The sequence below is a fragment of the Vicugna pacos genome, chromosome 6 (genome assembly GCF_048564905.1).
Source record: "Vicugna pacos chromosome 6, VicPac4, whole genome shotgun sequence".
Classification (NCBI taxonomy): domain Eukaryota; kingdom Metazoa; phylum Chordata; class Mammalia; order Artiodactyla; family Camelidae; genus Vicugna; species Vicugna pacos.
In genome coordinates this window covers 70,599,034-70,624,970 of record NC_132992.1, presented here as the reverse complement: position 1 = coordinate 70,624,970, position 25,937 = coordinate 70,599,034, and the positions used below count along the sequence as shown (strand labels likewise).

Here is a 25,937-nt window from a genome sequence, read left to right as displayed (position 1 = left end):
ACTGCACATGAGAAAAATCAGAGCCTAGTGTTTCTAGAGGGAAAACAGAAATGGGCTCTCCAGTTGCCGGCTTGTGCAGGGTTGGCTGAGGGGAGGGGGACATGGGGGACAACCACAAGTAGATGCCTCCCCTGGTAAGGGATGAAGGAGTATAACACCTTTCCTGCTTCCTAAAACTTTGTTGTATGTTTTCAAAGTAAATAATTAGCTCCAGTCAGAGAGGAAATGATGCTGAGAAAGATAACTATCACGTGGACAGACTGTTTTTTGTAGCCCTGGAAGCAGTGTGGAGGCGATTCTTATCAGAGATCGTCCACGGCTTGCCCTTCAGCTGCAGAACCACAAAGCTTTTTTTCTAGCATTTGGACCTCCACTGAAATCACCCATCCATTCTGGCTGCCAGCGTGGAATGCCCATCTTTCAAGCTCCCCTTCTAGGACCAAGACCTGACTCCATGGTCACTAGTTGTACGAAGGCCTCCGGGATCAGGGCAGATGCCTGGAAGGGGAGGAAGAAGACACCTGGACAGATGTTAATTCTGGTGACACAGAAGACATCTGCACATACTGTCAGGTTGGTGACACCCAATACCAGGGCTGCCTGGGACTGAGCAGCAGCCTACACCCTCTGACCTAGTTTAAATTCAAGGATGACCCTTGCTCTGCAAAATAGGTAAGGGCTGGGCCTTCTGTTCTTAGGATTTACATGTTACATTTAAAAAAAATGGTCTGGTTCGGGACCCTGCCTCCTTCTCCATGTTCTGCTTTCCAGATGAAGGCCCAGGAAGTCTGTGTGGGGTTCTCACTGGGCCTACAATGACTTAATTCTCTTTTGGCTTGTGCATTAGTTATCTGTGGCTGGGTAACAAGTTACTCCAAAACATAGCAGCTTAAGGAAAATATTTACTATCTTACAACTTCTATGGGTCAGGAGTCCAGGCAGTTGAGCTGGATGCCTCTGTTACAAGGGCTCTCATGGGGCAGCTTTTGGCTGTGCTGGAAGGTCTCATCTGAAAGCTCAATTGGTATGGGGGAAGGAGGAAGTATCCTTTTCCAGGCTAACTTATGTGGTTGTTGACAGGCCTCCTGTCTACAGATCTGCCTTAGGACACAGCAGCTGGCTTCCCCCCACAGTGAAAGATCCAAGAAAGAGAAAGAAAGAGAGCACCCAAGATGAAAGCCACAGGTTTTTTTTTTTATATATATATAACCTAATCTCAGCTGTGACATCCCATGACTTCTGCCACGTACTGTCTGTTAGAACCAAGTCAACTAGTTCAGCCCACACTCAAGAAGAGATTACATAGGCAAAAATACCAGGAGGTAGGGGATCACTATTAGCAGGGGACTGTCTTCGAAGCTACCTACCACAGCTTCTACACTTTGTGGTGTTCCAGCAAATGCTACCCTATACAGAGAAAAAGCAATGCGTGTCTTTGCATGAACAAATGTCAAGTCTTCACACATTTACACTGTCTGCTAATTATTCCTGGGCATGCAGAAATGCTGAATATTCATGAAATTGTGACTGAGAATTCAGAATCACAATACTGAAACAAAGCAATATTCTGCTCTTGTTCTAACAAATATGGAGTACCACGTGATTGTTTTTAGAAGTCCGCGTGACAGATTCTCCCTACTCTTCTTGATTATGTCATTACTTGCCTTAAGCAGAATGCGTTAAGGAATTACTTCTACCTATTCCAAAACCGAAATGGACAATCCTTCCACCTCTTTCCCCTGCCCCACAATGTGTGATGGCATAAAAATTTCAGAGAATTATAATTATTGAGAGCCTAATAGTGCACTTTTTTCTCAAAGCAACATTATTTTTCTTACATGGTACATTTTGTATTTATGATGCTCCATTAATAATATCTCAGTAGAAATCAGAACTACTGCATAAAGTGTTGCAATTTGGAGGATTTCATGTTGCTAGGAGAGTTTCAATCTTCATACTCCTAATCTTTGGATGAGACTTTGACTTCCCACTAGGTATTAACATAGACCTGGGGATCATTTCTCAGATGTTACTTTCTATCAATTTTACATCCACCTTTCTGTTCAAAGTCCAGCTCAACTCTATGGTTTCCTGTGCTTTAGTAAAGAGATGAGGCATTGGAACAGGAAGTCCAATGTGCAAGTAGAAGCAGTATTTGGGGAAAAAGGGAAAATTGTTGAGCCCTAACTGATGCTCCTGAACCACCTTTGAAAAGGTTCCTGTTTTCACAGCAAGCTACAATGAAGCTAATGTTTCTGTTATGAAAGCTCTCCACTGCAGTTTCAAATGTCTGCTTTTTTTTTTTTTTAACCACAGTAAAAGCTAACCCGTTTTCTCTCCAACTTTACAGGATCAGGAATTCTTCCCGAAAGACTGCTGTTTAACTACTTTGTTGCTATTTATCAGAAACCAAAACGACGGCTTTTTGTTGTTGTAGTTTTTAATACAGTGAGTAAATTTATTTTGGGCAATGATCAATTTCAGAATTACTAGTGCGTGAAGCTCCTCTTGTCAGGACTCCAGCCCTACCCTCCGAGTCACTTTTGGTCCCTGACGAAACTCGGAATGCAACAGGCCCCAAAGAGATCTCTGAGTTGAGTATAAAGAAAGAGGTGGAAATCGCGGGGGAGGATTAGAACAGAAACTATTTTGCATCCCCAACTTGGGCGCTGTAATAGCTTCTTGAAGTCTGAAGAATGCTGAACGTCCTGCGCGCTTATAATCAGTGGAAATGATGAATAAGCGTGCAGATCTTTTGGGGGGATGTGGGGAGAGGAGATCCATGTTTTAAGGCCTAGCTTAGGCATTATTTGGTTCACACACACAGACACACACGCACGCGCGCGCGCGCACACACACACACCCCCATACACACTGCACGGTGCTTTCTAACATGAGTTTCTAGCTTCAACACCAAACTGAGAAACTTTCTCTTCCTCCTTCCCCACCCTTTGTTTCTCCGGGAACCCCAGCTCTGGGTCCCTGAACCCCAACACCACCTTCCAGATCCAGCCTAAGAGTAGGCTCGACCGCACTTCCGCGTGGAAATAACCGGGCTGGAGTGAGCCTTCCCCGGAGGGGTGCAGACTCGGCGGACCGCTGCCCGCTTCCCCAGCAGCCGAGGGCGCGCAGAGCCGGGGGCGCGGGCGGCTGCCGGGCCCGGCGCGCCACCGCGCGAGCTGCTGGGTCACAGCCCTGGCCGCGCCACCCGCTCTGCGAGGAAGTGACGACTGCGCCGTCCCAAGAGCAACAAAGTTTGAGTCTGCGGGTCGCGCTCGCTTGCGCCCCGCGCCCCTCGGAGCAGCCCCGGGGTCCAGCGCGCAGGTGAGCCGCGTGCTCGGTGCCCCCTCCGCCACCGGGGCGCCGACGTGGGGCCCGGAAGCGTTCCGGGCCGGGGCTCGGCCGAGCGGGCGGGGATGTGGCGGGCCGGTTGGGCCGGCTGCGCTGGGCTTGCGTGCGGAGGGCTCTGCAGGGAGGGAGCTCGGTGGCCAGGATCCGCCGGGCCCGGGGCTGCGCCGCTGTGGTCGCTGTTTTGTCGCGGGACTTCAACCAGCCAGGGCTGCAGCCAGGCAGCTCCAGGCGCCGTTGCGATCGGAATGGTGCAGGAAAGGGGCTTCGCGTGGCCTGCGTCTGGAGCTAGTCCTCCGCTCGGCACCCCGCCATTCCGACAGGCTGGGAGCGGTCGCCCCCTGGCCCCCGCCCGGCGCTTCCCAGGGAAGCGTTCTCTTCCTCTTAGCAGCCCTCGCCGAGGCCGCAGGAAGGAAGTTAAAGGAACTTTCCTCCCACTTTTCTTTGCTTGGCCCTCCAGTGACAAAGAGCAGAGCAATTGGGAAGTTTGGGAAAACAACCCTACGCATGTCCGAAAAGCAAAACCAGAATTGCCCCTAAGCCCTCCTTGATCAAATCTCTGACTCCCCCGCTCTTTCTCTTCCCTCACCACGTCCTGAACTTGACAATAATCACTAAGGCCTAACACTTTGCAATTTAGCCATAAAAACTGTCAGCACACCCACATACATATGTGAGTGTTTTCTATATAAAACTCTGAAACTCGCTTCCAGTGGACTCTGCGGCATCTCGCTCTTTTCTGTTTTCTAAAACTGCTCAGGCTTGCAGGAATGTGCTTGGGAACTTTGATGGTGGTTCCCGCCGCCCTTGGTAGCCTCGTGGCGAAAGGTTGTTTCGTTTTGTTTTGTTTTGTTTTGTTTAAAGAACAGCTGAGAAGTTTACGACATCCCTGCAAAGTAACTCGGGGCTGGCAGGCCGGGGCGGGTGGCGCCTGGGCTCCTTGGCTTGGAGTCTGCAACTGTAGCAGCCGCGGCCGCGGCCGCGGCAGGGACGCGTTGGTGTGTGCAGGAATGCACCTCCGTGCCATGGAGACTCGGACATGGGATGTCTGGAGGTTGAATGGTGCAGTTCCTAGCAGCAGCTTCCTGCCGGCCTGTAATTACAGCGTGATTGCACAGTCAGGCATTGTTGGCGTGGATGTTTATACACAGGCTATTGTGCAAGACCTCGGTGGCAGCGAACGAAAGGCAGATTTGCATTGCAAATACCCAGGACAGATCTGGGCCTGAGCTGCAATCGTCAAGTTCTTTTGGGCCTTTCACCCTAGCTAGGTGATTTATTTCCTTGCCTCTCCCCTAACCTCGAACAGTTTGCCAAACGCCAGAGAAGTGAAGTGGACCCAAGAGCGCAAGATCCCTCCACTCCCACCTTCTGCGGCCTGAAAACTATCCCAGGAATTGTACCCTTATTTGTGCCTGTAGAAAATGTGGGATGACGTCAGCAGGAAAAGGCGATGGGCGATGGCTATCAACCTCCCTAAACGGGAAAGCAGTTTGAATTAGCAAAATTGCATGGTGGCTGGATTGGGACTGGTTGCAAAGAGGACACGTCAGACATGTGTGACTGCGCTGGTGAGCTAGACTTCGAGCCTTGAAATGTCAGCTGCAGAAATTTAGTAGGTGGGTCCTAGTTCCTTTATTGTGTTCTGGTCAAAGGGAAAAGGGCTGAGTCTTTGACACTGTGTGTCTGTGACAGTGTCTGGGGTGGGGATGGGGGAGGCAGAGGAGTGAGTCCTGTTAATTTTCTCCAGAGGACGCCCCCCCAGCCCCCTTTCTGAGCAAGGCTTGCTGCACAAGGTGGAGGTCCTCACATCTCAGAGCTGCTGTGCTGCAGGAAGGGAGCCAAGCCTGCAAGCATGGAAAGAAGGCAGATAGGTTCTCCTTGAGGGCCTCAGAGGTGGCTAACTGTGGTACAGGGATTAAAAACACAGTCACAAACATGCACAGGATGCATGCTGGCCCATTCTTCTCGCATGCCAAGTCTCAGCCCACTCGCTCCCTGCCCGAGGTAGAAAACGCTGTCAGGGCAGCGCTCAGCCCTGCTGAGGGTACTGTGACTCAGTGGCACCGCCTCACTGCTGGGCTCCGGCAGCCTCTCTGCTCAGAGTGGCAGGTACCAATGGCCTTGGCACAGAGGAGCTTCCCCACGCCTGGCCTTCTCCCCAACCAAGTAATTGAGTTTCACCTGGAGGGAAAAATATTGTTTTGCAACCTCATGCCAGCTGTGTGTCACGGGCAAAGTGACCATTTGTCAAACCAAAACATTAGGGCACGGTCCCTGGCAGACATCTATGTGCTTCCAGAGACTCAAGGAAAAACATGTGAAATCAAGACATTTCTGGAAAGTCTGGGACACATGGACACAGTTGCCAGAGGGGAATGAGGGTTAGAGCAAAACACCACTAAGGCAGGAGTTCCCATGAGTTGCACAACCTCTTGTTTTGGGTACGTTTAGCTTTTTACTGAACTTGACTGTCAAGGTCCTGGTTATCTGTATCACCTGACCAGGGCTGCTTTATTAACGTATGCCACCGTATGCCACCGCCACCGTATGCCACCGCCACCGTACTAGTCTGGAGAGTCAGGGGAGGGGAGCAGTCCCTTCTGACTCCAAAGGAAAGACAGCCTTAAGCTTGCAATCCTTTGTGTTCATGTAGAACATGCAGAGATTAAAAGTACCCAAAGGCCCTCTGGGAATGTAGCCGGAGAGTGGAGGGGAGGGACCCCTTGCAAAGGCCAGAGACACTCAGAGTTGTGGAGCCACCTGGAACAGTTGCCCGCCCATTTCCTTTTTTTTTTTCTTTTCCGCCCCTTTCTTCAGTTCAGCCTGACTGATTTTTGTGCATAACTCAGGCCCTTCCCCTGGCTTACTCAGCTTTGCCTCTGCATTCACAGAGCTTGCCCTGCAGTTGTACACAGCCCAGTTTAAGACCGGAAACTTAATCCTGACTTCCTCTCCCACCTTACGTAAATGCTGATTTATGGCCTAAAATTGCTGCCCAGTTCATGGCCCCAGAATAGCCCTGCCTACTGCCTCGCTATGAACAACTAAGAACAATATTGAAAAAGCTCTGAATCAAAACTTGACAGACTTGAAAAATCATTTTATTGTTTTAAGAGGAGAAGCTGTTTGGGAAATTAGGAAGCTCCCAGCAACTTTGGCAAAAACCCCAAGATTCCACTGAGAGGCAGATGAAGGCCCCTGCCAGAGGGTGGTCATGATATGGGAGGCCTTTTATGCTCTCCAGCCGCAATATTTATATTTCTGTTCATCTGCCTCCTCCCAGCTGCCTCCCTACACCACAATCCCATGTTCTGACATCACAACCAACCTCCAAAAAAGGAGGCAGAACCCCTCCAGCCATAAGAGTGCATTCCAGACTCCGAAGAAAGTTCTGCAGTTTTCCAGATGCCTGGCAGTTCTCTCCTGCAAATCTGTTTCCTTCCTTAAGATGTGCCCCCACCTCATTTCTCCTTCCCTCTGAAGCATCTCTTTGTGAGATCCTTAAACCTGTTTTTTTCCTTCGTCTACATGACACAGGGCAATGCTTTACGACTTTCTGTCTCGAGTGCCACTTGAAATACATACAGGTCTTTGAATAAGCCTGGGATAAAGGGCTTCTCTGTAATCTTGCTTAAAACGCCTGTTTGCCAATGTGACCCTCCTGCTCAGCAACTTTCAGTGGTTTCCCACTGTCTGCACAGTAAGGATCAAACCTCTAGGCTGGCAGTCAGGGCCTTCTCCACAGGGATCTGACTGCCACTGGTCTCCTGCCCTTAACCCTCTGCTCTGACCCAGTGACCTGCTCCTCGTGCTTGTCCAAACTGCTGGTGGAGAACATTTGTACCTCTTCTGCTTCCCCAGAAGTCTGGAATGCCTCCTCTTTCCTCTCTCCCGCTTGGCTCAGTCTTGCTCTCCTTTTAGCCCTATTCATGTTCCCCTCCTTAAGAATTTCCCCTGACCCACCCTGTGGGCCTCTCCCTGGTAACATCCACTGGGGTCCCCTGATGAAGAAAGGCTTGAAACCTGGTCTAAATGATTTTCAACTTCTCCTTTGGAACATAGCTCTGATCATACCCTTCATTTGGCTCCTTAAATGTGCTTTTGGGTGGATCAATATTATCACTTTTCAACTAAACTGGAAGCCCCTGTTTTATATAGCTTTGTATTCCCAGCCCTGGTGTCCACTCATAGCAAATCCCAGGGAATGTTTGATGATGATGATGGAGACACAGCAAATGCAGTGGCTTGCAGACATTGTCTGCTTGTGCATAGACATGTACCCCCAACCCAAGCACCAAGCACCATGTTCCCAGTCTCTCTGAACATTTACCCACCCTGTCTCCTTCTGCCTGTTAGCCTCTCCCTGATACCTCCTGGTTTTGCACCTCATTGTTCTGCTTCATTTGCAGCACCTCTTCCCCCTGGGTGCCAGATAGTGTCTGTCCAGCTTCAGCACTGGCTCCTCCTTGTCCTGACTTGAGTCCAGTTGACCTGCCTCATGATGTCCTGTGCCTGAGCACTGGCTCTTAGGGGAGACCATTTGTTTACTTGGGTTGGTCTGGTCTTCCAAGGGAACCAGACTGGTAGAAAGAGATAGGGCCAACTCTCAAGCAAGACTTGTGAGGAAGACAAAGAGATGCTTCCTGTTTGTCTGCAGCTTTGATTTGCTCAAACAGGTATTGAACCTATAAAATTAGGCTAAACTATAAAACTAAGTGTTGGGGAGATCCTGGCTAAACCCTAACATAAGGCTTACCTAGGAGGATTCTGTTGTCTTCACCCAGTTCTCATGCTATTAATTTCAACCTTGCCATATAAGCTAGATTCTTTCTTTTTAAATTGAGATGTAATTCACATACCATAAAATGTACCCTATAAGCTAGATTCTTTAAGTTTTTTTGTTTTATTTAAAAATAAAATCTAGTAGATTCTTTCCCCCCATCTTTCTATTCAAAACATAATGTACAACCCAAGTGCTCATTAACAAATGAATGGATAAAGATGTGGTATATGCACATAAGCACACACGCGATGGAATATTACTCAGCCATGAAAAATAAGTTAATTCTGCAATTTGCAGGAATGTGGATGGACCTAGAAAATACTATGCTTAGTGAAATAAGTCAGACAAAGACAAATACTTATATGTGGAATCTAAAAAATAATACAAATGAATGTATATTAAAACAGAAACAGACTCATAAGTATAGAAAACAAACTAGTGATTACCAAAGGGGAGTGGGAAGGGGGAGGGGCAAATTAGGGGTGTGGGATTAAGAGATACAAGCTACTATGTATAAAATAGATAAGCAACAAGGTTATGTTGCATAGCACAGGAAATTATAGCCATTATCTTGTAATAACTTTTAATGGAGTATATAATCTGTAAAAATACTGAATCACTATGCTGTACAACTGACATTAACATATTATAAATCAACTATACTTCAATAAAAAAGGTAATACGTACATATCGTTTAACATCAAAAGAGATGTTATATCTTGTAAAGTAAGTCTCAAAAATAATTTCAACAGAGAAGAGATGCAGACATATGTATACATATACAAATGCAACCGAATTAGAAAAATAAACATCTATTTTAACTTTGAGGAATGGAAGACCTTCTAAAGAAAGAAACAAAGCAGAACCCATAAGAAAATGTTGATAAATTAGATAACATAATAACTTTGAATAAGTAAATTTCCCATCCTCTAATGTTCCTCTTTTATTCAATCCTTTAGTGTTCTTAGGCAACTACATTTGTCATTTTTCAGCTATGCTTCCAGATGTAGCCTCTGCAAATAGAAGAAAATATGAATATACAAACAAATGCCAGCATACTATACACAGGCTTCTGCATTCTGTGTTTTTCACTTTTAATGTATCTTGGAGATTATTCTATATCAGTGCTTATAGAGCTGCCTCATTTTTTCCAATGGTTAAATTGTACTCCACTGTATGCAAATGCCATCATTTATTTAACTAGTTACTAGTTGCAGAGAATTTGGGTTGTTTCCAGTCATTTTGCTATTACATACAATATTGCAGTCAATATGTTGAATTCACTTTTAAGTGAAAATTCTTTTTTTTTTAAGTGAAAATTCTTGATGAACACCCATATATGGGTGAAATTTGGATATACACAGAGAACTATTTCTGAAAAATTAGGCATAAACTTCATTTAAAAATCAATATTTTCTATAATCTACTGTTTCACAAAATAATAAACTTTTAGAACTGTAGGACTTTTACAACTTTGAGGCCAACTTTTGGGACCTCAGGGACTGTTACCATCCAGCTCCTGTTTTGTAGTAACTGCAGTAACAACATTTCAGAGAATTTAAAGCTGGGAAGGGCACCTGTGGTAACTCATTTTTAACTAAGATTCAGAGAGGATGTGACTTCTCGAAGGTCGCACAGCTGTTAAATGGAAGAATCAGGGCACAAACTCCACATTCCATTTCCTTTCACTATCCTACATTGATCATCTTAATCATCGTAATCGTCAGTTCCAGCCTGTGTATTTGTAAACCAAGGATTTTGTTCACAATTCTACCTCTTTAGTTTCCTTAAGGCGGTACACAAAGATTTAAAAAGAAGAAACTTGAGGGAAAAAAACAAACAAACCAGGGTGGAGGCGAGGTCTTTTTTTAAAATTTTAATTAAAAAGTTTTTATTTTAAAATTGAAGTATAGTTGATTTACAATGTTTCAGATGTATAGCAGAGTGATTCAGTTGTATATATATATATATATATATATATATATATATGTATATATATATATATATATTCTTTTTCAGAATCTTTCCCGTTATAGATTATTACAAGACATTGAATATAGTTCCCTGTGCTATACAATAGGTCCTTGTTGTTTATCTATTTTATGTATATTAGTGTGTATCTGTTCATCTCTTTAAGAAGAGGGTGGGATGCTAGAGGGCCCAGGAACACAGACCCAGCACCCTTGAACAGCCAGTCAACCCAAGGCTGACTGTCCTCACTGGGCATTTACAGAACAGCTACAGTGCTCTCAACACTGTCCCACATCAAGGGGTGCAAAGTGGAGTCCCACCAACCCCTTCCCTTCAGGAGGCTGGCAATCAGCCTCTGAGATGGGTTGTACTCAGAGGGAAAAATAGACTCAGGGTAGATCTGTCACCCAGGAGAATGGAGTTGCATTTTCTGGGGGTCAGGTTCTAAAGTCAGTGTGTCAAGTGAAAAATAAGAATATAGTCAAGATTAACCTTGAAAGTCCCTTAGGAGGGCACTGGGTGGGCAGCAGACATACTGGCTCTTAACATTTAAATTCATCTTAGGCTGTTCCTCTAGTTCTGGAAGAAGTTGCAGTTTCTAAGGTTGAACACCAGATGAAGTGGTTGGCTTTAGTTTGGGGACTCTGTAGTATGAAAATATGTATGTGTTCAGATACTATAGTCTCACTTAGCGTGCTAAGATGCTTATACTAGGATATCCTGCAGGGCAGGCAGCAGGCTCAGGGCTCTTGGCCCATGCTCATCCCTGAATAGATGGCGGGTTTATAAATTAGGACATAACCATAAGAGGTTAAGCAAAAAATGCTCTTAGATCAGGTGAGCGGGGTGTAATGGAGAGATTTGTGGAGAAGATTTTATTTATTTATTTATTTATTTATTTATTTATTTATTTATTTATTTATTTATTTAGATGGAGGTACTGGGGATTGAATCCAGGACCTCATACATGCTAAGCTGCGCTCTACTACTGAGCTATACTCTGCCCCCAACCCCTTGCCCCGTGGATTGGGTTTTAAACTGCAGGATTGCAGATGAAAGACTTATGCTTGGGGTGACCTGTTATTGGTGTGGGGCTGGGAGGGGGCAGTGCCACGTGTAGCAGACACTTTGCTCTAAGGCCCTAGCCCTCCATGTCTGCTTTCCTTCCTCCCCCTTTCCCCTCCCTAGCCTCCTGATTGCAGGTCATTGTAAGAGGCCTGCAAGGAATCTACCGCATGAATCTGTGTCCCGCTCCTCTGTGGTCTCCCAATAGCATATGCTTTGGAACAACTTAGGGACCAAAGCCGCTCCCTGATCCTCACTTCCACTTGTACAGAGGTGGGGAAAGGCTCAGGAATTCCCCCTAGGAAGCTGTGCTGACCTACCTGGTTGGCATTTAGGATCTGAATTCCCCAGTTATGGAGAAAAAGAAAACTGGCAATAGCAGTTGACAGTGGAACCCTGCCCATCATGGTTTACAGAGTGCTTTCCCTCGCGTTCTTTGTTCTTTCACTCATTCATGCCATTTGCATTTATTGAGTCCCTACTGTGTGCTATGTACTGGCAAAGTACCTAGAGGTAAAGAAGATCCAACCTCCCCTTTCAAGGTGTTCACAGTCTGAGGGAGACACAGAAAGTGTACGCACAAAAGCCAAGAGCAATTAGTTCCACAGATGATAGTGTAAAAGCGTTCAAGGGTCTGCAGGGCTTGGAGGAGGGACAGGTCACTTCTGCCAGGCCAGAGGAGAGAGGACCGTTAGGAAAGGTCTAGGATGGCCCCTGTGCCTTACAGGGTACTTGTGCTCAGTGAAATCTATGGAATTAATGAATGAGAGGCTTTTTGGAGGAGCAGGTGTTCGAGCAGCGTCCCAAGAAACAAGCAGGCATCCACCAGCTGGCAACGGGAGTCAGTTCATTCTAGACACAGGGAGCTGCTCAGGTGAGGCCTGGAGTGGATGCATGACACAACATGGTCTGTTTTGGGAGCTGCAAGCAGCAGGGTGTGATGGAGCATTGGTGGAGGGGGTGCAGCAGGGGACTGCCAGGGGTCAGGTCATGGGCCAGCCATTTGTGTCAGCTAAGAGGTTTGGACTTTACCCTGATGGCAGTGGGGAGCCGCTGAGGATCGATGGTGTGTATGTGTTTATATGTGTGCATATGAGGGAGAGAGAGAGAGAGAGGATCAGATTTCCTTTTTAAAAAAGCCACTCACTATGATGTGGAGATTGACTGAAAATGGGGGAAGACAGGCAGCAAAGAGAGCATGAGGAGGTCCTTTCGGTCACTGGGACAAGATGGAGAAGTGGGAGTCAGAGCACTGGGGGAGGACGATGCCAAGGGAGTTGGGTTGAAAGGCCTTGAGGACCAACCAAAGGTATAGAGCAAGGGAGAAGTCAAAGTGTTGCTTATGTTTCTGCTTGAAACATTGGAGGAGGAGCAGATTTTAGGGGAGAGACAATGAGTCCAATTTAGGACAGGTTTAGTTGGAGGTGCCTGCGAGACATTCAAGATAGCTAGTGGGCAGGTGGATGCATGGGTCTGGGGCAGGAGATCCCCCAAGGGATGGTAAAGTAGAGTGTTGCCCCCTCCACGAACTCTAACCAAGCTACCCCAAATAAACATATCATTTCAGTAAAAATGATTATTTACTGTGTAGCTACAGCTTCAAGACAAGTTCCAGACAAACCTGATTACTTCCCTTGAGCCCCTTCTGTCTATCAGACATTCTGGAACAGACCCTTGGGAATCACCAGAACACAGAAGGCAGTTGGAGCTAGGGGAGCTGATGGCATCACCCATGGAAAGTGTGCAGTAGGAGGTGAAGGGATGACCGTTTAAGGGATGCTGTATAAGGGGAGTCAGCAGTGGAGACCAGGAAGGAACCAATGGTGAGGAAGGAAGAAAACCTGGAGAGTGTGGTGTTACTAAAGCCAAAGGAGGAGGGAGCTTTGCATTTTATGATAAAAGGGACCACAATTTTGTGCACCTAGTACAGCACATGGCATGTGGAAATTTCTCCATCAGTCTTTTTTTTTTTAAATTTTTTTGGGGGGGAAGGTGATTCGGTTATTTATTTATTTTTTAGGAGGTACTGAGGATTGAACCCAGGACCTCGTGCTTGCTAAACATGCACTCTACCATTTGAACTATACCCTCCTCCCACATTAGTCTTTATTAAATTGAGTTGAAATCGATCAACTATTGATCACTGGGGATGTCAAGAGAAAGGACTGAAAAGAATGACTGACTTAGGAATTAGAAGGTTAGTGGGGCTTTGCCATGCGGGCTTCTCTGTTTCTCATTCAACCTCCCTGAGAAATAGGTGGTGCAGGTATCACCTGTCCCAGGGTTGGTGTGACATGTGCAATTTCTAGAATCCAGGTTTCTAGACTCCAAGTCCACCTATCCCTGAGCTGTTGGAGAAATAGGGAAGAGTCCAAGGGATTGGTAATGCCTTTAATTTCTGATATTAATGCCCCAAATCAGGCATCTGGTCACATCGAGGGGAAGGGTAGGTTGTTATATTCAGCATTTATGACATTTGTTCATATTTGTGACTATTAGGTGCCTGTGATCCTCTCAGATGTGTGAGTATTTAAACTAGACTCTTTTCACAGAGGGAAAAGATAGAAGCTTGAGCAGGTGTTATCTCAGGGGGGGTCATAGGTCGAGGTAGAAGGACATGCTGGCGTAGTCCAGATCTTTGGTCCGCAAACAGCAGAAGTTGATCTTGGCTAAATTAATGAGAAAAGGAATGTATTGGAAGGATATCTGGTGATTCATGGAATGTCCTGGAAATCTGGAGAATGACACTCAGAAATCAGTCAGGACCTGTTGGAAGTTGGGTAGCTGGAACCAAAGACAAGGTTTTGATGCCACTGGCTTGGCATCACTGCTGCCAGCTAACCTGAATGCTCCACCACCTCCAGAATGAGTTCTGAACTCTCCTCTAATTATTTGTGTCACTCAATCCAGAGGCAGAGGCCAAGATGAGCATCTGATTGGCCACCTTAGATCACATGCCCATGTTCTCACTGCTGGGGTCCTGAAGAGCAAGGCTCTGGAAGTTATCACTTCCCCAGTGGCAGGTGGAACTCTCCCTCCCACAAGGACTCACAGTGTTAGGTGCTTGAAACCCGGGGACAGGTGCACATGCCAGGTGAACGTGTCCACTATGGAAGCCAGAGCCCATTCTAGCCCTCAGCACTGGACATGGTGGAGGAGATGGGGCATCCCCCTTATTCCACTGAAAATATCCACATCTTGATTTTAAGCCTTTTGGACACCTTTCTGCATCCTCTAGCCTCCGGCTAAACTTTGGGATTTTTATGTGCTCTGGAGATCTGAGTGTTTCATTAGCAATTGGATTTGTCCTCTGGACTGTGATTCCAGTGGAAAAGAGAGCTCATCCCAGCATCTGGATCCTCCCTGCACATTTGATTCCACTTGGAAAACTTCGGCGCTGCCTTGTAAGGACAGAGGCCAAGGCTTGGCTCTCTCTGGCTAACAGGCAGCTACAACTTGAATTCTGTTTCTCCTCTGGAGCTGGGCAAGACTCACAGGGCCATGAAGTATTTAGGAGGTGCTACCTTGCATTTGACTGAAGGTTGGAGTTTTGGCTTCAGGCTTGGTTTATGGAATGATTGAGGTCCCTGGTGCAGAGTGACAGGACTGGGCCCTTTTCGCATCTTGAAGATGTCAGCCTAGTGGAGATGTTCTATCCAATATCATGCCGAGAGAGAGCTAAAGGAGCTAGGGCTTCGTCTGCCTGGGGCTGGCAGCACCTCCAGTCACATCCCTACCCAGTTTCCTCACCCATAGAACTAGAGGGTGTTGGTTAAGTGAGCGCTGGCTCCCTTCTTACCTCAGATCCTCTGGCTACAGCTTTTTGAAGTAAGGGCACCTCAACTGAAATTTTGGTCATTCAGTTCCAAAAACCTTAGGTAAAGAAATTCTTTGCTTTAAAAAGAAAATGCAGTTTTGAACTTACTGGGCTCATGGCTGTGGTGGCTGCCAGCATTTTAAGGGTCTGTTCCCCTGGTGCCTGGAACTGGGGAACTGCTGCCTCCATGAAGCTGGTGTGTCAAGGGCTGAGTTCTTGGCGGCTGGACTGAGGTGATTCCTGAGGCTGAGGCTTGCTCACCAGTGTGGGCTCACGGTGGCCCCCGGGAGGGATGGAGCAGGAGTGTTCCCAGCCAGTGCTGGCTCCAGCACAGTTTACACTGACTTGCCCATTTGTGTCCAGATGAAATGGAATCATGTTAAAAACAACACTGAAGCACAAAAGAGGTCTTGAAGGACCTTCGTTCTCTTACTGAAGCACAGCTTTGATCATGTGCCCCCCAACCCCCGCCCCTTAAAAACCTCTGAGAACTGCCCAAGCCCTGCAGGAGAAACCTCACATTCCTCAGAAAGGCACCCCAGGCCCTTGTTGCAGCCCGAGCCCACCTCGCCACCTCTTCTCCTGCCCTACCCCCTTCCCTAGCACGGCCCTGTATGTTCTCTCTGCTCCTCAATGCACTTCCACGCCTCTGTGCCTTGTGTATTGTTGTCCTCCTGCCCCAGACATCCTCCCTGCCCCTTTCTTCTTGGTGGACGCCCACAGGACCAGCCAGGAGTCACCTGCATCCTTACCGCCACCTTAGTCTTTCTGCACTCAAGCTCCCCCCATGAGGACGCTGGCATCAGCTGCAGGTGTGCCTCGTTTCCCCCTGGCCTAGCACTGTGCCTGGCACATAGTAGGTGTCCCATGATGGGGCAGGAAGCGCAGCCTGAGGGGATGTGAGGGAGCTGTGGGCAGGCCCAGGACCTGGCCTAGGTCAGGGGATGTGTGTGGTTGGTGTTGACGGCCTCTCTTTTGCACCTGCTGGTGGAGCCGCTGCCTTGGTGGCTTTGCTGTTTCTCTGAGCCTGAGGGAGACCCCGGTGAGGGTGAGAAGGGGATTTCAGGCCACAAAGCCCAGCGCCTGCATCCCCCTCACCCTGAGGAGGACTCTGAGGAGGTTTCTGTGGTGAGGAGCTGGTTTAAAGGTGGCAGAGACTTCCTTCCCCCCCAGCCCCAACCCTCACAGAAGGACAAACACCAGCTGCCCTTGGAGGACCCCTGAGTGTCCATGCCTGGCACTGTCTGCTGGCTTTGCCCAGAGAAAGAACTAGGAAGAATGAGTCGGCAGACCATGAGAGGAGACACTGAGGCTCTGTAAAATGAAAGCCCTGTTCAGCTGAGTGACGGTCAGGACAGGCCATGGCTCTCTCTGTTGGAGGAGGACGAGGAGCACCCCCCTGACAATGACTGCAGGGTGCCGCGGGAGCCCCAGAGCAGGCACTCGGGGTCTCTGTTTGTCCATAAAGTGAGAGACTTAGACTCCATGTGGTTCTTTCTTACTCAGAAATTCCCTGAGCCTGTGAACAGAGCCTAGCAGGCTGTGTCTTTATGGTGCCTCACAGTGGGACCTGGGTTACCTCTCAAGGATGCTCCTGGTGTGAAATAGTCAGTCATCCAGGGTCTGCATGCCATTTAGAGAGAGGGCGCCATACAGAAGCACCTTTCCCACCACAGCTGATGAGGTGGACTTTCTTTCTTAAGAGATTTGCCTTCTCAAAGTCGAGCCACCCTGATGGCTGAGCCCACATGTGCAGGGGCTTACTTGACCATTGGTGAGTGCATGGCTTCTGCTGTTTGTAAAATATGTTTCAGAACCTAGAAGCACGTGGTATTTCTAAAATCTCCTTTAGGAACCCATTGAAGTGTGTCTTTGTTCTTGGCCCCAGGAGGATCAGCTCAGAGGAAGCCTGGTTGGTGGGGTGGGTCTGATGTCCTGGGGAGGTGCTGGCTTGTTTTGGGAGGGATCTGTTTTGGGATCTGCCTTTCTTTCTGCCTCCATGGGGCCTGCTCCCTCCTCCTGTCCATCTCAGTCCTCTACCTTCCTACCCACACCTCTGTCTTCCTTCCCTCATCCCTCCCCCAGCAAATCAACTGAGCTACCTCCAACATCCACTCAATCATAGAGTTTGTGCTCTACACGCCCGACCCATTGGGGAGTTGGGAAAAGTGGATATAAAGGGTAGACCTTGACTGGTAGGACTGGGAAGTGCTGTCAGGAAAACTACTTTGGAAAATAGTCTAGGTACCTCACACAGAACAATATATTTTTAAAATGTAGAACTTGAAGCTATAAAAATGTCAATTTCCTTTTACATATTAGTATTACTCTTGAGAACTTATTCTAAGGAAATAATTCTAGAAAGGAAAAGAGCTATACGCACAAAGGTATTAATAGCAACGTTGTTTAAAGCAGCAAAACACTGAAAATAACCTGAGTTTCCCACATGGCTTTATAATATGTGACACCTAGACTCAGTGGAATGTTGTGCCACTGTTAAATTAATATGAGGATGGTATTAATTCATGGGAAAATGTTGAAGAATTTTGGTGAAAAAGTGGCTTCTGTTTTAGCCGGCAAAATTGCACGTGTACTTGGTGAGGGCATCAAAACTGATTACAATGGCTCTAGTATAAGTTGGCATAAGGTAAATACAGGATTTAGGTGAAATGGTTATGAATGGAGTATTTGTGTATTTGAAATTGCTTTAGTAATATATACATAGTGTATATAACTTTCTTTAAAAAACACCTTAATGTAGCAGCGTCTTTGTATCTGGATGAGGAGACTCTAAGCGTCCCATCCGTTACCACCTAAAAGAAGGAACCTTATCAGCCACCTGCACTGCAGGAGCTGGAGAGTTCAGATTGGCCGAGTCTTTTCGCAACTGGAGGCCTGGCTGTATAGGCTGGCTAACTGTATAACTTTAGGGCTCCCAGTGTGGACTCTGCCTGGTGCAGGCAACCCCCAAGTGTCCCCAGGGCCCCAGATGATTGTTTGCACCTGGATTTCCAGGAAACCAGCTCAGAGAGCACGTGTGGCCAGGAGCTCTGCCTCTAAGCCGCCCACTCACCTCCAGGCTGCCTGGTCCTGCAGGCCCAGTTGCAGCAGGAGGCAGATTCTCTTCTGCAGCTCACACAGGCAGCAGGGAGGGTGTGCTTTGCAAACTGACATCCTGCAGCCCTGCCTGACCCAGGTGGAGTCCCAGTGACTTCATTTCTCAGGTGTTTGCAGTATTGCATATATTTATTATAGTATGGAAACTTAGAGCTGCCAGCCTCAGAAAGCCCTCCACATTGATCCAGTCTACCTCTGGCTTAGCCGCAGGGCTCCCTGACCCCTCCCATCTTGCCATGAGCTCTGCTGAGACTTGTAGCTGCAGATGTGGCCTGGTGGCTGAACAGCTGACTGTCTCTGACCACCTTTTCTAATCTCTGGCGTGCTTGGGACGCCTAGTGAACGGCCTTCTTACCCACCACTCCTCCTTGGGTTTACCTCCCCACAGGTAGTCGGGGGAACTTTCTTGTCGTGTGGAGTGACCGTGTGGTGACCCGTGATCTTGTTTCTCCGTGATTAGCACAGTTCAGGGCAGGAAATGGAGGCTCTTTGTGTTGTTTGGAGTCCTGAGGTGGGTGGGAGCTGGAGAGCCCTGGGCAGACCTCAAGCAGGCAGGTTGGAGCCTGCAAACACAGAAGCCACCACAGCAGAATGTGTGGAAAGATGGGTTGTCTCAAGCATATATCCGCTAAAGCCAAATCCCAGAACTGTCAAGGATCTGGAGTTTGTTGTTCTATGATCAGACTGAAATAGGGCCTTGTGGCTGGAGGTTTGCCAGGGTCAGAGAGAAACTGGAGAGTGCGTGGGCACTGGGCTTGCCTGGATACTCACGAGGGGTACTCAGGCCCGTTTCACGTCTTTCACGACATGCAGACTTGTGTGTGGGTTTGGAGGCAGGGGTGGAGAATATTCCTGTGCTTCCCTAGAATATCGTATTCATTCCTAGATGCCTTGGTCCCATCCCCACCCCCTACAGTGACTGAGAGCCAGCTCCAACGGGATCATTGCTGCTGGTGTATTAACTGACACAGAATTTAAGTAACAAGCCATCTTCCTGAGCCCAAGACCCAGCAATAACTGCTCGTCTCAGTTCCCTAATTTAGAGACCACGTGCATGCCCCCGGGTTGTCAGCAGCTCAATTTCTTGAAGCTTGAAACATATTTCCATAGAAACAATGCTATAAATGGTGGCTGGGTTCCTAGGCTAGCCCACAAAGAGCTCTGGTGTCACCTCCGAAGTTGCTGAAATAAGGTATTAGTAAAATTGAGAGCGCAAATGCAGCAGTCAGAGTTAGCACCCAGGATGTTGGAGCTTAAGTGGTGTGGGTTTATTTGTGTAACTTTGTTTCTTTGGGGAGAGGTGTCTTTCAGAGTCTTCCTGATAAGGGAAGCTCTGGGGCCCTCCCCCTGCCCACAGGCATAACTCCTCCTCTCCCAGTTTACATCCCTTCTAACTTCCTCATCGAGCCAGGGGCCTGGGTCTACAATGCACCCTGGGACCTACACTGGGGTATTTTTATGATGAGGAGATCCTGTTCAGTGACCTTTATAGTACCATCATCATCATCATTATTTAAACCATCTTGATGAACTTAACAGAATAAACATTACACATTAGCAATTTACATTGTTCAGAATTCTCTTTTGATTGCTGCTGATGTTCCTGTGGAAGTTTTAACATAGTTTAAAAGTCTGCATCTACTATTTCTTTGTATTGATTTTGTCACCTAACATGATCTCATCAAACGTTTCCATGTGTCAAGCCTTTCATATTTCATTCTGTTACCATCCCCTACTGTAATTTGAATGGAGTTCCATTTTGGAGGTCTATATACAGGTGCTATGAGCGTCTTTTATAAAAACTCCTTTGTGGTGGTATTTTAAATTGTTTTCGTGGAATCTGGTTCCCTGACCATAAGGTCTTAAACTCTTACAACATAATGTCAAATCACATTCTAGAAGGATTTGAAGTTTATAGTGGCACAGCAATGTATGTGCAGTTTTTTCCTGATGACCTTGCCAACAGCAGCTTTCTTGTTTAATTTATTTACTTTTTCATGTTGACTCTGGCCATAATGGGTCCTTAATGGTGTTCTAATTTGCATATCCTAAATTGCTGCTGATACTGTACATTTTTCATCCCGATGATTTACTGTTTGTGTTTCCTTATGTGTTAAACCATACTCATCTTCTGTGACTGCGGAGCCTCCCACTTACATTTATCTCCTTGAACCACTTTCCTGTTGAGAAATACAAAGTCCTGCCTTCCTCTCTCCCTGCCTCCTTGGGTGGGGCCCCGCCCCTCGACCTGGGCTAACTCACCTCCACACCCCACCGGTTTACCACCTCAGCCACTCCCTCACCGCCGGCAGCCCTGGACTGGCTGTGGGTGGGGATGGGAATGGAAGGGATTAGGAGGGACAGACAATGGGGGCCCTGTGATGGGGACTGAGGGGAGGTAGGTGCAAGGCAGGGGCTTGTCTGAGTGGTTCTGAAATAGGTCCATAAAGTGACCTCCTTGGAGGGAGGCGACCTGGGAGATTCTGGGAGGAGCCACAGGCTGTGAGGGCTGGAGAGGGCACTAGAGTTCATCTGGTCTAAGGATCACCCACTCCAAGGCCCATAGGGAACAGGAGACGGGGGCTGGGGCGGTTGGGGGGATATCACTAACAGAGACTGGCTGGGTGCAAGAAAACAGCACCAGTGAGATGATAAACAATAGTGACCCACGGCCTAGGAAGGGGTGGAATCACGTGCTACTCCTATTGCAGCGCTGTTCCTCTCATAATGCTACTCCCCTTGCGCCGCTACTTGGCACCACCTCCAAGAAGGAGGGCTCAGTGGGGCCAGTGTTCCAGTTTTTTTCATGACAAACTAAAAATCCTGATTTTTAGCTTAAATCTCCTGGTTTAAATAAATGTTGACAATAACTTTAATTCAATTAAAGTAAAACATATTATATGGGTCAAATACAATATATCTGGGAATGAGAATGGCTTGTAAGCCTCCAATCTGTGACCTCTCATTTTTTGATTTCCTTACTGGGAAAACCCAGGCCCAGAGAGGTATCCTCATATATCAGAGAGAAAGACTCAAAAAACCAGCGGTCAAATTCCATCTGTCTGACCTTGGAAGAGCTATTTAACCTTTTTGAGCCTCAGCTTCCTTATCTATAAAATGGGGATAATGGCTTCCTCTCAGGGTGCTGGGTGGGTTCATTAGGCTCACATCACGTCAAACATTTAGTAAGTGTTCAATAAGTGTGTTGATAGGTTCTGTGTGGGGTCATCCAGAAAATTAGAAGAAAAACCAGGCTTAGAACTTTGCTCTCCTGACTCCCAGTCCAGAGTACGTTCCACATCACACTGGTCTGCTTTCGTGGGAGTTTCCAGGGGTGTCTGGAGACAGGGGTCTTTCTGATCCTTGGAGAACTGCAGGTCACTTTATGAGAGCTTGCCTGAGAGCTACTGAGCTCAGGTAACAGGGACTTAGCTCCATGGACTTTGCCCTGCAATCCTCAGAACCCAGGAGATCGAGTCTCAGTAGCAGTAGTAGTAGTAGTAATAATAATAATAATAATAATACCATTGAACCTAGGAAGCGAATGATTATAAAATGGCCATTATTTTATGTACAACTATGAAGGAGAAAATGCTGCTAATTAAACCATGATATGTTATCAATTGTAAGATGCATCCTGATTTCGGAGATACTAAAATGGGAGAAAATGTGCATCTTAGAATGGAAGGAACAGAACAGTAATAAAAGTTGTGACAATAATAGTTACATTTTATTGCTTACCGCAAGGTTTCACAAATATTTTACTCATGCATCTATCAACAAGCATTTCCTAAGTGCCCACCATGTGCAGGCACTTATGCAAGGGATACAAGGTGACTGACTAGGCTGTGCCCTTCAGAAGCTCTGATCCTAGTAGGGAGATGGTGCAGTAAGCAACGGTAGAACAATGTTAGGGGATAGAGTAAAGATAAACAGAGGATGCCGTGGGAATTAGGAGAGAGAATGGCTGTTCTGGTCCTTAGGGGCAGAGCCTGAGACAGTTCAGGGTCCTTGGGATTGATTTAGGAAGTACTCTCATGAGGAGGGGAGGGAGGGAAGCAGTTCTGGACTGGGGGGAAAGCTAAGCAAGGAAGGATGTGTTGCAGGTGAAGCTACCGAGCTTCAGCCAGATTCCACAGGGAGCGCTGGAACATAAATTGCATCACAACAGATCTGATCTTACCTTGAGGTAGAGGGGGTGGGCCTTTTGGATCCTCCCCTCTCCAACCACCTCCCCGCCCTTCCGCAGTCCATCATTGGCTACAGTGTTCTCTCCCAGCAAAGGCTCCCTTTGTGAAAGGGGCAGTTGCGAGCCCTTAGCAACCAGCACTCACTGTAGCTGGGGGATGGTGCACAAGCCTGACACAGGGGATCTGGGAGGGCGCCAGGGGCCGTCCTCCGGTTGGAGGAGTCAAGGAAATTTTCCCGGAAGAGCCATTAAGCTCAAGTCAAGACCAGGGTATGGGTTTACTTGTGGGCGAAAGTGGTGGAAGGAAGAACATGTGGGGAAAAGCAGGCATCTTGGGGAACTTCAGGTTGTTGGGCTGTGTGGGCCTGAAGCTGGGAAGTGGGGCAGAGCCAGATCATTCCAGAAGCATAAGTGCCTAGCAGTCTGGCCAAAAGTCTCAGCTTTTTGCAGTAGATGATGGCAGCTGTTGAAAAGGGACATGGTCACTCTGTCGGGAGTGTGGGAGATAAGTGTGCAAGACTAGAAGTTCAGTTAGGAGATGAGAAAAAAATGATAGCCAACACATATGAAAGACTTAATGAATGCCAGACCATGTTTTAAGGGCTTACTTATCATCCCCATTTCACACATGAGAAAACCAAGTGTTTAAGTAACTTGCTTAAGGTCATCAGGCTCTAGTATGAGCCAAGATTTGGACTCAGGTCTCAGCCTGTGACCTTAACCTGTACATTGCCATGAATCTGAATTTTGGATTATAGTCCAAGATGCATCATTTTTACTTGTTTTCATTTAAAAATACTACCTTAAAGCATGCCCAGTGCATACACTGGTCTCGGAGGTCCCATTCCTCCCGGCTCACAGCCACCACAGCCACAAGGGTCGGGAAGCTGAACTCCAGAGAACTGCCAGTGAAGGAGTCTGTCTGGGACTGGTTCTGCAGGGGGCATAGAACTGTGCTGAAACAAGGCCTTTGGGAAGCTGGCAGCTCTGGCTCTGTGAAGAAAGGACGTTCCTGTCCCTATGGCCCTGCCGGCCCACCCTCCCTGACAGCCACACCTGTTCTGTCCTTCTCCCTGTACCCAGCCAGACATCTCTCCCAGAGTGACAGCAGCAACTGGGGACCTCTGCAGAAGCTCCCTCTCAGGCCTGACAAAGACACTCAGAACCTGGCTCAGGCCTGCGAGAGAGGGAGGTGGAGGCGGGGGTAGGTGGGAGGGCCAAGGGATGTGGACAGCTGTGGGCTGCTGTTGCAGGCATGGCCCTGCCCCGGAACAGGTGAAGTAAATGTGAACTAAGGCAGAGAGTCCCCTGGGTTTTCAAGGGTAAAAGAGAACACAGTGAAGGGATTTCTCAGCACATGGTGGCTTAACTTAATGGCTGGGGAAGGACATGGCAAAAAGGGGTGAAGAGAAGACACAGGCATCAAAGGAGTGTCCCTATTCAGGCTGGATGGGTGCACTGTGGACAAGCTTGGTAGGAAAGACACAAAGAGTGGGGACTGGGACAGAAGTTTGGAGAGACACCTGGGTAGGGCACTGAGCCAGTGTTGGAAAGAGTCTCTGGGCAGAGCCCAGCAGAGGATCACCCTGAAGCTGATGGGGTGGACCTGGGGTCTTTTCAGAGGATAAAGAATCTTGCCTCGACTAGGTTCTTGAAAGGGAGAAGCTAGTTTTGGGAGACAGGGTTATAGGATAAAGCAGTTTAAAAAAAATTTGTAAACTCTTACGGTACATAGCATGGTACATTTATAACGCAGTTTTTTGTCCTTGGGATTCCCCAAAGTCCCTAGAAGGTAGACATTCTTTTATTTTTTTGTGTAGTAAATATAGTACATCTCTTAGGGCCTTAAGTGTCAACTTTCCTAAGATCACACGGTGATGGGTTAGTTAGGCAGGACCTAAAGTCGGTCCTGGTTGCCTGTTCTTTCTGCAACCTTCTCTTTCTTCTGTTGTAACTGTAGGTAATGAGGTCCTAGAGGTAATACCTTTATTCTGGAAAGGGAAATGACAACAGGGACACAAGGAACATAATGGACATAAGGAACCCAGCATTGTGGACTTGTGATTTCCTCAAATGTATTTGTACCCCCAGTTCCCTCCATTCCTGCAAAGGTTAGTTATTCACTTAAATGCACCATGTGTCCTGACCTCGATGAAAAGTGGAAAGTCCTGACAGAGAAAGGACAATGGAAAAAGGACAGGAAAGCAGACATGGGGGTTAGGGTAAGGAAAACTCTTTTATGTTGTGAATGATAGAAGCAGAAAGTTAATGTAGGCAGGTGGGTGGGTAGTGAGAACCTGCCTTCCTTGGAAGTTTTTTTTTTCTCTTAATAACAGCTTCATTGGGATGTAATTCACATAACGCAAAACTCACCCTTGAGGAAGCTGCTTACTGGTCTTAGGTTGTCCCAGAAGTGGAAATTGGTGATGACACTCAGGGTAGTGGGGATCACTCTGAGTGGAGTCCAGAGAGCCGATGTGGTTCCAGGAAGCCTCTGTGATGCCATATCCTGCCATCATGGGACCCAGAGTTTGGAATCCTGTCTAGGGTGCCTTGCTTCCCGGGGTGTTTCTCAGCAGATGCACTCCCTAGGAACTGGAGTTCTGTCCTCCTCTCTTTCCTGCAGTTGACAAAGAAGTTTGGATGATGGAGAAAAGCCCACTGTATGGGTGAGGTCCTGGAACACTTCTTTTTTTCTTTCCCAAAGGGCACCCTTCTTAGCTGCCCCAGAGGCCTGTAGAAAGGGCTGGGGCTTCTAAAACCAAAACTTTCACTTCACATGTCAGTGATTCTGCACTGTCATATCTGCAGCAAAACTGACCTCCAGGGCTTTCCCGGAAGAGCTGCAGCTTTCTTTACACATCCTCATCTGCCTACCTCTGGGAGGGAGACTTCTCCTGCCAGGCAGGGGCCATCTGGGACAGTCTTGAGCCCTCCTTCTCTACACACACACACACACAAACACACACACACACACACTCCTTCTCCCTCTCTGAGGTGGCCTGAATTTGGAATTTTAGTTGGGGTGAAGGCATGAGCTGCTCCAAGATGAGCAGGGCTGTTTCAGGTCACCGACTCTATTTCTCATGCATCCTGCCACCTACCTCTACTCCCTGTGCGACTTCCTGGGCCAGGCCCAGCAGCCCAGCGTGGGACAGGGAGGAAGTCCTGGCGGCAAAAGGCTGAGGAGTGCCCTTTGGAGTGACTCCCACTTGTTCCCTGGAGGCTGGGCCCTGGCTCCATGGTGGCAGGCTCTTCTAGGAATGTGCACCCCAGGCGGGTTTCTGCTTGGTGGGGAACATCCCTGGGCTGGTCTGCACTGGCTCTCCGGGCCTCGCTTTGGGGGCCAGACCCTAGCTGGAGGTCAGTATGGCTGCAGGTCTGCAGAGAAACCTGGCAGCAGTGCACGGGGGACCAAGTGGCTTTGCTTTTGCTTTCCTCACTTTGATGAGGTGTCAGAGAGAAGGAAAAAAACTCAGACAAATGGAAGAAACAAAAAGGCTTTAGACTAAGCCCCTGCCAGGAATCCTGAGAGTCTAGCCTCTACTCAGGGGTCTGCATGCCTGAGTACCCCAGTCCCTCAACTGCTGACTGTCTTTCCTGGGGGAGATGGGAAGAGGAACAGAGAGGTGATGAACCACTAG

The 25,937-nt window shown here is 47.7% G+C and overlaps 1 protein-coding gene across 1 annotated transcript in view; it reads left to right on the top strand.

Annotated features, from left to right (window-relative positions):
* Nucleotides 1–2,529: 2,529 nt before the first annotated feature.
* The window catches only part of MIDEAS (mitotic deacetylase associated SANT domain protein), a 65,903-nt gene continuing 42,495 nt past the window's right edge, over nucleotides 2,530–25,937 (top strand). Inside the window, exon 1 of the mRNA XM_015240762.3 lies at nucleotides 2,530–3,324. The gene's annotated coding sequence lies outside the window, so the exon portion shown is untranslated. The remainder of the gene's footprint in view (nucleotides 3,325–25,937) is intronic.